Raw genomic sequence first — 12,883 nt, 5'->3', positions numbered from 1 at the left:
AACAAATTATTGGATGAAGTCAAACAACTATCACCCAATGGTTCAACCAGCAAATATAAACCAAAGAATTGGATCATCGAATTGCGTCAAAATTCCAGATCCATCCTCAACAAAGCTGACCCACTTCCACAGTACAAATAGACCCCATTTTTAACTCCCGAGGGAACACTACTCTTAGCATTTCAAAAAGAACCCCAGAGAGAGAGAGAGAGAGAGAGAGAGAAATGAGTAGTGAAGGGCCATCTCCATTGGTGCCATCTTTAATGGTGGGAGTGCTGGGATGGGTGATCTTTGGCCCTAGTGTATCGATTATGGACTATGCGCTGATGGTGCTTGTGGTTCTTTTATTGTTGCTTCTTGTGCAGTTGTTGTCCACGGATTTCCCATCTCCACGTCTACGCATTGGTATATTTCAGCAAACAAGTAGCTCTGCTGGTTCTGATGATGGGTCTGGATTTGGAACTTTCCTTTTTCTTTTGATGTTCGTAGTTTTGTATAGCTTTTGGGCTGTTCGAGGCCCCTGAATGGATTCTTCCACATGAAGAAAGGAAAATGTCTTCTTTTTCTTTTTCCTGACTGGTTTTAATTTAATTAAGTAAATTTAAAGTTGGAACATCAAATATATATGTGTAAACATCAACGATTAGATATCAAAGAATACAAAAAGTGAATATATCAGATCGTAACATAAGTATAGTTCAAATATAAATTGCCGCAATGCTTATCCACTATGTGAGGATTTATCTGGTGTATGAATGTCCATTACCCAAATTCATTTTGTCATATTTCTATTTCTTCATGAACTCTTTTATTACTAAAATTATAATCAAACGTTTTTATATTTACAAATCTGTTCAATATCAGAAAATAATTGACTAATTTGTAAATATAATTGAACGAAACACTATAATGATCTTTCATTTTCCTCAAATATTTTCTATTTCAATTAATCTGCTCTCTAGATATGTTTTGTTAGATCAAATCATACTTGATTATTGACAACATACCAAAATAGTTAACATTGAACTGAAACTTCAAGAAATCGTAAAATGTCACAAGGGTACCTTGTAGAGGTATTTGGTTGATCTTATGAACTTAATTTATCCTGATTTAGGTTTTAATCCAAGTAGATAGCATTCAATAAATTTAAAGTTTGAATCTTGGTTATAGAAAATGTAAAACATTGACAATGAGCTTATATTGTTGATTTTCAACATATAAGTTTAATACATTTTTTTAGTCATTGAATTATAGTTAAATTAACACTTTGACACTTAATACTTTTTTCTTCTTTTTTTTTTATCAATCTGACTTTTATACTTTTCGAACTTTACTACATAATTCTTGAATTCAACGTATGGTTGTAATAGAGTTGATTCTATCATGTGGACCATCATTGGGTTATATTAGGACTCACTTGAGATTTCCTAATAATTCCGCTGCTACTTTTTCATAATATCTCAAAGCCACATCTTATAACATTATAAGAAGGTTGTCCATGATTCTACCATCAAATCCTATACAATAAGGCAATCTGTTTAGGAGACTTGCATAATTTTTCTTACCAATATAAGTATTCTCTTCATCACTCAAAAAATTTAGGAGTTAAAATGCAGTTCAATGCATAGTACAGAAGGTTTGTGATACTTTTATCCAAAAAAAATGAGAGAATACCAAAAAGTATGATGGAAAACAAAAATAAAAAATAAAAAAAATGAAGAATTATCAAATATTGGTTCGTTTTATTAAATTTGTTTTTTTTTCAAATTTAAAATTTATTATATATAAAATATTTTATTAATATGTAAAATTATTTCTTTTATACCAAAAATTAATTTAGCAAGTCAAAATTTAATTTTGAAAGTATAGGAGAAATTTTGAGGGCATATAAAAAATTATGTATTTTGAACATGTAAATCATTGATAGCCAACTTATAATCATGATTTTCAGAATAGGTATGTTGACAGCAGGGGTGGAATGTTGTCGGAGATGGACAGCACATTAGTCTCTCCAAAATTTTAATTAGGTCTATTTAAAATTAAAAAAGAAATTTAATTAAACCTGTTAAAAATTTTAAAATAACTTAATGGCCTTTCGAGAGTTTAAAAGAATTTAATCAAACCCTCTAATTAGTCCTCTTAAAAATTTTAAACATTTTAATTAAACCCCAAAATTATGAAAATTATTATTAACCCCAAAGTTAATGGCACATGGCTACTGATGAGAGAAACATGTGAATTAGCAGTAATTTATGCCAAGATAAATGTGGCTTGGATATGGGCATAAGTCATTTTTTTTCTGGTCAATATCTATGGGCACAAGTCAAACAAACGAAATGGAAGAGTCGAAGAAATTAAGAACCCAACTAATGACGGAGTTTGAAAATACAGAAAAGGTGATTTCTGGGCCACAATTTAATGGTGAATTTTACTACAAACGAAGTTAAAGAACATCCTATGGTTGGAAGTTGATTCAATCATATGGACCAACATTGGGTTATATTACTACTTACTTCACATTTCCTAATATTTCCGTTACTTATTTTTAATAATATCTTAAAACCATGGTTTTTCATGATTCTACCATCGTTTTTATACAATAAAACATTTGTCTAAGCGTTAGGTTTGCTGAATCTTATATTTATGGCACACATATTATTATATTTCAGAATAAAATCATGGTATTTAAATTCTCAATATTCCAACAATCCCGTATTCTTACTTCTTTAAATAATGTCAAAATTTTATAATATAGAATGTAATCTCAAAACAATCATATAAAATTTCAGATAAAATTTTATAATTTATATTGTCCAAAAAAATTCAAATTTGATGGCTTAGGTGTTCCAAAAATCTGGCAAATTTAAAAACTTCATGGCAGTTCATCTTTTTGTAGACAAAAATAAAAAATTATATTTAAACTGTTCATATATAATATTTGAAATTCTCACATTTAGTGAGAAATATATATAAATTAAAAAAAACAAATAAAATCTAATTAAAGACATGTTGGTTTAGATGTGTTAATTTCTAATCTATCCTTCTCTATTGACCCAAAAGATCTTCCATTCTCAAAATTGATTATTGTTATTATATTTTTGAATTTTTTAAATTAGGAACAAATTAAAATAATATGTAAATGCTGAAAGTTATTTTTTAAAATCATGATCCAATTGACATGATACGTAAATATTAAGGGCTAAATTTATTATTATATCAATTTTTAAATTCACTTCTCCTCTTCTTCACAAAGTTATTGGCACTAGACCTGATCATGAATGAGGTTCGAGTCGGGCCAATGCAAAATTTTATACCCATTTTCTAGGCCCCGGCCCGGCCTAAAATATAGGCCTAAAATTTTGTTCAGGCCCAGTCCAAATAAAAAATGTTAAACCTGAGTCCGGCTAAGCCTGCCTATATTAAAAAAATTATGTTATTTTTTTATATAAAAATAAATTTAAAAGATACAATAAATTAAATAAAATAAGTGCTTCCTAACAAATTGAAAATACATTCAAAACAAGTTTTCACACTTAATAAGATTAAGATAGTTGTAACTTAGCAAGTAAATGACCCTAAAATAGTAACAAAATTAACAATAAAACAACACTACAGGAAAATAGACTTTTAGCGGCGCTTTTTTAGCCTTTAGCGGCGCTTATAAGCGCCACTAAAACTTTTAGCGGCGCTTTCTAAAACGCCGCCAAAAATGCCGCTATAGGTAACGCCACAAAACCTTGTGGTGTTTATTGAAAAAAACGCCGCTAAAAGCCTTGACTTTTAGCGGCATTTATTGGAAAAGCACCGCTGAAAGCCTTGACTTTTAGCGGCGTTGATTGAAAAAACGCCGCTAAAAGTCACGGCTTTTAGCGGCGCTTTTATTACAAACGCCACTAATTTTGGCAGATTTGCAATATTTTTTTTACCAATATCCAGCCCTTCCTGCATTAAATTCCAACCAAATACAACAAATATAGTATAAAATGCAGCCAAAAACAGCAAATTTAGCAAAAAAATACAACAAAAAAATTAATTCTAAATGATATTTCAAATTTAACTAAAGATATATGATATAATTAATAAATAAAGTATAATTTAAAATATTTTTACAATACTGTTAAACGTGACAAAACTTAAAAACATTCTTACAATAAGAAAACTAATGTCTAAGATGGCGACTTTTGCGATTGCTGAAACATATGCATCATCTGCTGAAGCTGTAGCTGGAGGTCATCGTACTTTTTGCTTTGCTCTGCTACCATCGCTCGTGCCTCTGCCTCTCTCGCTGCAGCCGCTGCCTCCCTCTCTGCTGCCTCCCTCTAAGTTGTTGCTGGAGTTCTTCATATTTTCGTTGAACTTCGGCAATTTGCTCAACCGTGTTCGCTTGCATCTGAGCTATCTGGTCTCTTAACCTCTGAACTTCAGCTTGAGCTTGAGCTTGGTCTCCTATCCATTTCGTAGTTCTTGAATTCTAAAGTTGACAATAAATTACATAGGTAAGTTGTTTATTATGTAAGTCTTGATATGATATATTTTTATGTTTTATGTAAGTTATGTAAATTATGTAAGTTATGAAATTTGAACTTTAAACTATATGCTTTTAAGGAAACTATTAGATTACACTACATGTATTAGTTAAGTTCCGTAAGTTGTTATGTACGTTATGTGAGTTATGTAAATTATGTAAGTTATGTGAGTTATGTAAGTTATTTTTTAAGATTCATCATACGTGGCGTTGTTACACCTAGGGAAGATCCATTATATCTTACAGCTCGATATAAGGCAACCCGTCAGGTTTCCAGCCTATATACCTTGAATCTTTAAAATATTTAAAAAAAGGTTGGAGAGAAGGTCAGCTATTGTTGTAATTTTAATGGACAAGCAAGCTACATGGTAAAAAATATTCAATAGTAAATGAGCTCGATAGAACTTTTTTCAAGTCTTTTGAATTTTTTAAGATTCATCATACGTGGCGTTGTTACACCTAGGGAGGATCCATTATATCTTACAGCTCGATATAAGGCAACCCGTCAGGTTTCCAGCCTATATACTTTGAATCTTTAAAATATTTAAAAAAAGGTTGGAGAGAAGGTCAGCTATTGTTGTAATTTTAATGGACAAGCAAGCTACATGGTAATAAAATTAATTCAGACTTATTCATACTTAACAACATACGCAAAGGTTTCCAGTAGCAATGAGAAGAACATACGCATTGGAACTAGTAGCAAAGAGATCCAAAGGATAAGCAGAATAAGCAAATTAAAAAAATTAAAGACAACATAACAAGTCTCAAAGGATAAACAACATAAGCAAATTAAAAAAAAATAATCAAAGGACAGACTTGAAATAAGTTAAAAACATGATCCATTAATGATCCATTAAAAAATAAGTTAAAAACAAATTTAACAAATTAAATATACATACCTATTTGAAACTGTAATTACCTTGTAATTAGCTCATGGAATACATACCAAATATAATCTCCTAGAAATAAAGATTTAGCAAATTAAATATACACACCTCTTACAAAATAAGACCAGGCATTTCAATATTGATGAAACATACATCCCAAGATTATCAAATATAGAAAGTACCTGCACTTCCACAACTGTTGAACTTTGCAGAGCATCCGTTATCAGCTGAATATTATCAGTCAAAAGTGAAACCTGAAAAGGAGAAGCCATAGAAAATATGCCGCATTTGTACAGCAAGCATTAAAATTTAGAAAAGAAAATTGCTTTGGGTAAGCAAAATCACTACAAGCTTATCCAACAACAAATTTCTAAACCAATGTTGTTAAGGGCGCAAGATGCACAAAGTGCAAAAAAAAAAGCACGTTTATGTGGGATGCCTGTAAAATAAGCTTAAGATGTATAATTATGATTAAAAAACACAAAATTGATTTGGTATATCTACAAAACATGAAATCTTTTTCTTTTAATCATGTAGGTCAATATGCACTATTATCTCCTAGCCCATGCTTCTTGTAGAATACTCAAATACTGAGAAGTAGAGAAGTTGATATTGTCCTCATTTTTACTAGCAAAGAGAATTTCAACCATGTAGACATTTTTTATGAATATTGCCTAACAAAATAGCATGCCTAGGTGCATCAAGCGAGTGCCTAATCAAATGGTCTTGGTTATAGGGACTTGACGCTCTATGTTTTTTCAGGTTTGATGCTCTTTGTTATTCAACACAAAGGCACAAAACCAAGAAAATGATGCTCACTACCTGATCTGGAAAGAAATGACATAATCATAAAAGCTCAATTTCCAGAGGATGATGGTAGATCACTACTATATATAGGACTACCATCCAGAAGATGACAGTTGGTGCACTGTTATGTTCCAAGTCTGGGATCAAACCACCATACAATTAATAGAGAACTAAGATTTGAAGAAAGATTTTTCCCGTATTTCAATTCCAAATTTTGCCTATGGTTGTGGAACTCCAAGGGAGTTGCATATGTTGGAATGGATTTACTGAAACTTTCGACTCATTTTATTCATTAATAATATTCCTTTTAAGTAAAGGTTTACAATTTAAAAAACAAGATGCAAAACCACAATTTCATGTTCTACCAAGAAAAAGAAGATAAGAAAGCTAAGTATAATAATTTATAAGGAAAGTTTATTTAAACTAACAAGGGAATTTTAAGAAATAAAAATCAGACGCAAATCTCAAGAAAATCATAATCAAATCTCCTAACATGCACTGTGTTATACCTTAGGCAAAAGGTTCAAATATGATAAGATTATTCCAATAAAACTTATGAGTCATAATATGAAATACTGGGAAAAAGTCTTCGAGTAACATTGACGACAACATGCTAAGATTGTGGAAAATTAGTTTGAATTCATGCCCCCAAGGCAATGAACTTTGATGGGCTTTAGACAAGAACACAATCCCTCTCAAATATGCCAGTATAATGTGATATGCATGGAGTGATTACAAACAAAAGAACTTGTTGATTTAGAGAAAGCATATGACAGAGTACCTAGAGACATTCTTTGATGTGTTCCAAACAAGAACACAGTCAAATATGCTAGTGTAAAGAGGTATTAATGGAGCAATTATAAACATAAGAACCTGTTGTTGATTAAAAGATGAAGTATAGATTACAAAATGGGTTCATCAAATACCAGGTTGAAGAACAAGTAAATAAGATTACCTTGATTTGATGGACTCGCCAAAGGTAGCCTTCAATCGGGTTTGATTTCAAAATGAAATCCCTTAATCTTTCTACTTGCTGCAAAAATAAAACAGAAGTGAAATCGAAGTCGAAATGAAATAAAAAATAAACGGCTTGCTTGCTGCAATGAAATCAAAATGAAAGAAGGAGCTTTGGGTTTGATAAGAAAATTATAATACCTGTCGATCGAAAAGAGAGAGGGAGACAGCAAATGGGTTTGATTTAGGGAAATTTTGGGGTTTTGGGGAACTATGATTTGGGAGAAAATGAGGGTTTCAGGGGAACTATGATTTAGGCAAATGGCTTAGTCAGAAAAAGGCTGAGAAAGAAGGGAATTGGGAAAGAAAAGGGAATCGGGGGAGAGAATAGAAGTACAGGCTGAGAATGGCTGACAAAGAGAGTGAAATCGGGAAAGAAGGGAATTGGGGGGGAGAGAAATAAAACGGCGTCGTTTCAATCAAAACTAAAATTTAGCCGCATATTTTATCAAAACGATATCGTTTTATTTAAAATAAATTACTTTTTGTGGCGTTTTTATCATAAACGCCGCTATTGATTGCCTTTTGCGGCGTTTTATATAAACGCCGCTATTGCTTGTCTTTTGGGGCGTTTTTATCATAAACGCCGCTAATTTTTGACTTTTTTATAATTTTTATATTGAATTTTTATATCTTTTATATTAATTTTAAATAATTTTTTTTAAAAAATTTAAGTAATATTTAAAATAATTAGATTAATTTTTAATTTTTTATATATTTTTATATATCAAATTGTTTAGATTAAATATTTTTAAATATAAAAGCATTAATTGATTACATAAAATTTCATCATTTAACAAATTTCATCATAAAATGGAGATATGAGTTGGGATATTTAGAATTGTCTTTTTCTTATGTAAACCAGTGGATGTTAGAAAAGAAAGCTGCTTAAAATATTTCCATAACAAGTATAATATGTTGTTGGAGTTTCAACACACTTTAACCGGGTAAAGTAAGAATTTCAAATAGAGCACCAGCAGCAACGTATTATACCCAGGTAAAATATGAAGGAAAAATTTTTATTAATATATAAATTTAAAATATAAATTTATTAATATATATATATATATAAAGTAAACTCAATCAAACAAGGAAAAGATAATAAATTCTTAAATATATAAATTTTTATTAAAACAGCTTTTCAGAAAAATATTTTCAGGAAATCTGCCAAACAACAGAAAATATTTTACACAGATTCATCCAAACACCAGAAAAGTAAATCATTTTCCATAAATCATTTTTCAAGAAATCATTTTCCAGAAAACATTTTACCTGCAAACAAACGGAGCCTTAATATTATCTCTTTTACGAATATATAAGAAATTATTTAATATATAAATTAAAAAATACTAATTAACTAATCTAAACCTAAACCCCTAACTTTTATCCCCTAAACCCTAAATCATACAACATAACCCTTAAATCCATAACCCATAACCCCTAACCCATAACCCCTAACACCTAAACCTTAAACCCCAACCCTTAAACCATAAACTGTAAACCATAATCCATAAACCCATAATCCATAATCCATAAACCTTAAAATAGTAACTCTTATATTTTAAACCCTAAATCATATACGCTAAGCCATAAATCTTAAATTATAATGATAATTAATTTAATATTTTAAAATTTATTAAGACTATATATCTCTTTTACTATTATATAAGAATTTATTTAATATATAAATTAAAAAACAATAAGTCATATACCCAAAAAACTTTAAAATTATTTTAAATAACAGTATTTTAATTTTTTTCATTTTTAACAAATATTTTTCTATAATAAAAATTCGAAACACAATTAACTTTATGATTAAAATAACAATTAATTTTTATATAGACTTTTAAATTAATTTTTATATAAACTTTTAATAAATATACGAGTTAAATAATATTTTCTCACATAGGAGTGTTAAATCTTAAAAAAGAAAAAGTAATTCTCTTAACATACTTTAACAAATTGAATACTAAACTACTTAATCTGTAAAAGCTAAAATATGAGATAAGTATTTGTACTTTTCGTAAAATTAAAATTTAGTCATTATATTTCTATTCTTAAGAATTTAATTCCTCTATGTTTCAAATTTCTGAATTTAAGTTTAATTATTAAAATTACTTTTATTAGTATTATTAAATTCGCTAGGGATTTGGATGTCGTATTTGGGAATGGGTGATAATACTTTAGGGATTTAGGATGAGGAAGAAGAGGGAAATAGAACTAGGGAAAAATGGAGAAAATGTTAAGTGTTTCAGGTGTGGGTAAAAAATATATAAGACAGATAAACGACGAAGTTTTCAACAAAATAATTTAACATTAGCGGCGTTTATAACCAAGCGCCGCTAAAAATGCACCTATTGCGTCATTTAGGGTTTTAAGGGTTATAGTTTAGTGTTTAGGGTTTGTTAAGATTTAGGGGTTTACTATTTTAGGGGTTATAAAGCAGTGTTTATGATTTTTTTGGGGTTTAAGATTTTAAGAGTTATATGACTTTTAGCGGCGTTTTACCAAAAGCGCCGCTAATGCTCTGTCTTTTAGCGGCATTTTACCAAAAGCGCCGCTACTGCTCTGCCTTTTAGCGGCGTTTTACCAAAAGCGTCGCTAATGCTCTGTCTTTTAGCGGCGTTTTACCAAAAGCGCCGCTAAAGCTTTGTCTTTTAGCGGCGTTTTACCAAAAGCGCCGCTATTGCTCAGTTTTTAGCGGCGTTTTTGGTAAAACGCCGCTATTGTTCTGTGTTTTACAATTTTTGTTGCGTTTTTTGATAAAACGCCGCTAAAAACGCCGCTAAAGCCCTATTTTCCTGTAGTGCAAGAGTTATACAATATCTAAACACTAGTAACAAAATGGTAGCAAAACAACATCAAAATGACAACAAATAACAACAAAGGATAGCAAAATAACAGTAAAAAAAATTAAGCAATTTCGGACCGGCTTAAGCCAAAAAAATCTTACCCTAGGCCTGACTTGTTTAGAAAACGGACCTTATTTTTTGTTTAAGCGCATTTTCCGGGCCTATATTTTTTCCCAAATCCTTCCACTTTTTAGGTGGGCCTTCGGGGCTAGGCAAGTGGTTCGACTTACGATTAGGTTTAACTGACAATTAATAGAACTGAACCAAAAAAACAAACACGATTAATTAAATGATTGTATGGCCCAAATTTTGCCCGAGGCTCAAAAACCAAATAAAACAATGACAAAACCCATTACCCAGTTGCAAGCCCAATAAGCCCAATAAACATAAAAACTTAGCCCACAAAATATTTTCTGCTAAACAAGTAAAAAACCCTAGCCCAAAGCATGTGGCCGCCGAACCATTGGCCGCCCCACACGTGCTCGGCCACCACGGCTCTGTCATCGCCACCCCGCACGCCTCTGAGGGTCATCTGACACCTGCAAAATGAAGCAGACACCAAGACAGAAGCAGACAAACGAAAATGACAAAAATAAATAATATTTTCCTAATATTGTAACCTGCTATAAAGCCGAGAAGAAACGAAGGTATTAATGGGGGGAGGATTTTTGATATTTCAAAGGGGGAATCGATTGTATTTTAGGGGGGAACCGATGGTATTCTAAAAAAGGGAAAAAAGAAATAAAAAGAACAAAAGTTTTGTACCAGGATTCAAGCAATCAGAAAAAAAAGGGGTTGAAATTCATTCTTGCGTCCCTTCATTTCCGTTTCTTTATTTGTATATACATCTTCTGTTTTTTTTTTTTTGATTTTCTTTACAAAAAATATGTTTTAAAACGAAAAAGAGGAAAAGGAAGAGAGAAAGCTGTTACCTAAATCTTGAACCGTCGGCACTGTCGGAGTTCTTCTCCGTTTGAACCGAATCCAACGAAGATGGGGGGCTTCCATTTCGATTTCTCATGGAGGAAATACTAGATCCCCGAATATGGATCCAAAAGGGGTCGAACAAACCCTTCTCCTCGAGTCATCGACCACCGCCTGCGGTGGTACCATGGCAACGGCGGCCATGAGGGCTTTGAGACTCTAGTCGCAAGAAAGAGGGGGAGAGGATGGAAGGGGCTGCGTTCTTTTAAAGTTTCCTAGGGCTAAATGAGATAAAACAAAAAATGAGGCTATTTATGTGGCGAGTCCCTTTGATTTTGAACCGCATTACAATGTGGTCCTGATTCGTGTTTTTCTTTTCTTTTTTTTTTGCCCTATTATTGTATTTCATTTCTGATTTAGTCCCCGACCTGGACAAATGAAACGAAGCGCATAGGACTTGGGATATTGTCCCATTTCGTCCCCACAACTTCGAGCGCATAGTGATTTGGTCCTCGGCAACTTTCTGTCATTTGTAATTTATACCTTTCCTTTTACTTTAATTTTTATTTAACTATTTCCTATTTTATTTCAAACTATTTTATTACATTTTATTATATATCCTATTTTTTATATATCATTGTTGTTCCTAACATATAGTATTATTAACGTACTATCATTTGCTACTATTATTATTATTATTATTTGTTTTACTTACTATTATAATTATTATTTTTGTTTTATTGCTATTTTCACTATTGTTATTCTCCTTATTATCTTTCGTTACTATTATTATTATCATTATTACTATCTTTATTATTTTTATTTTTATTTTTTGTTATCACCATTATATTACTATTATTATTATATACATATATTTTATCTTTATTGACATATTGCGATTGTAATTTTATATTTCTCATTAACATATATCATCTAGTATTTAATTTAAACCGTTTTATATGTTATTCATTTTGAAATTTTTATATTATTTATTTTTAAAGATCCTTTTATCTATTTATTTTAAATTTTTATACATTATTCATTCGAAACCCCTTTTTATATTCTTTATTTATAATTGTTTCATTTGTTATTTTTTTTTAAATCGTTCTATTCACTTCAAATTTATTCATATATTATTTCATTTCATTCTTTTGGGATTATTAATGTTGATCTCTTAAAATAGTACATTATGTGGATGTGTCTTCAACGTAATCTAGAAATTATTTGTTAATATATTCGTGTTGTTGACATTCATTAACCTCAATTGTATTTGTCCAAACATGGACCGTTTTAATCCAAACAAATGATACACGTCGCTTAAGTATCACACTTGCTATGGTTTTAAAAACAAAATTTTCTAAATAAGGCAATGTCTTGCGTTTTGGAATATCGAAGAATCGTGCCCTAACTTACGGGGTTTCGATTTTTCTTGTTAATTCTAAATAGCCAAGTATCCTTTTGAGTTTTGAAACACACATAATTCCAATTAAAATTAAAGACAAACTTGCGCTCGGGAGTTCATGGTATCGTGTCCTAACTTACGGGATGTGATACTCCGATACCTCGAGATAAGATTTTTTTGCAAATAAGGCAATATTTCGTGTTTGAAAATTTCGAGAAATTGTGCCCTATGTGTTGGGTTTCGATTTATCGTTTGACCGAACAACCAAATATCCTTTTTATAATTTCAATGCATAAGTTTTGGAAATCATGAGATGATTTTGGTATCGAGGGTTTGAAATGTCGTGTCCTACGTGCTGGATGTGATATTTTATTTCTTCGGAACAAGAGAATCTTAATATCCACTTCGAGTTATCCAAACATTCATAAAAAGGGATCGTATTTCAAAATTTATTTTAAATCTTTTTAATTTT

The 12,883-nt window shown here is 30.8% G+C and overlaps 1 long non-coding RNA gene across 1 annotated transcript; it reads right to left on the bottom strand.

The window, feature by feature from the left end:
• Nucleotides 1–5,566: 5,566 nt before the first annotated feature.
• Nucleotides 5,567–7,534, bottom strand: LOC121204732 (uncharacterized). The gene is made up of 3 exons (XR_005899933.1): nt 7,375–7,534; nt 7,175–7,252; nt 5,567–5,666 (listed from the first exon to the last, which is right to left on the bottom strand). It is a non-coding gene; the product is annotated as an uncharacterized lncRNA (long non-coding RNA).
• Nucleotides 7,535–12,883: the final 5,349 nt, after the last annotated feature.

This window comes from Gossypium hirsutum, chromosome A08, assembly GCF_007990345.1.
Source record: "Gossypium hirsutum isolate 1008001.06 chromosome A08, Gossypium_hirsutum_v2.1, whole genome shotgun sequence".
Lineage (NCBI taxonomy): Eukaryota > Viridiplantae > Streptophyta > Magnoliopsida > Malvales > Malvaceae > Gossypium > Gossypium hirsutum.
The sequence above is the reverse complement of the archived record's forward strand: the minus strand, read 5'-3'. Positions and strand labels throughout refer to the sequence as shown.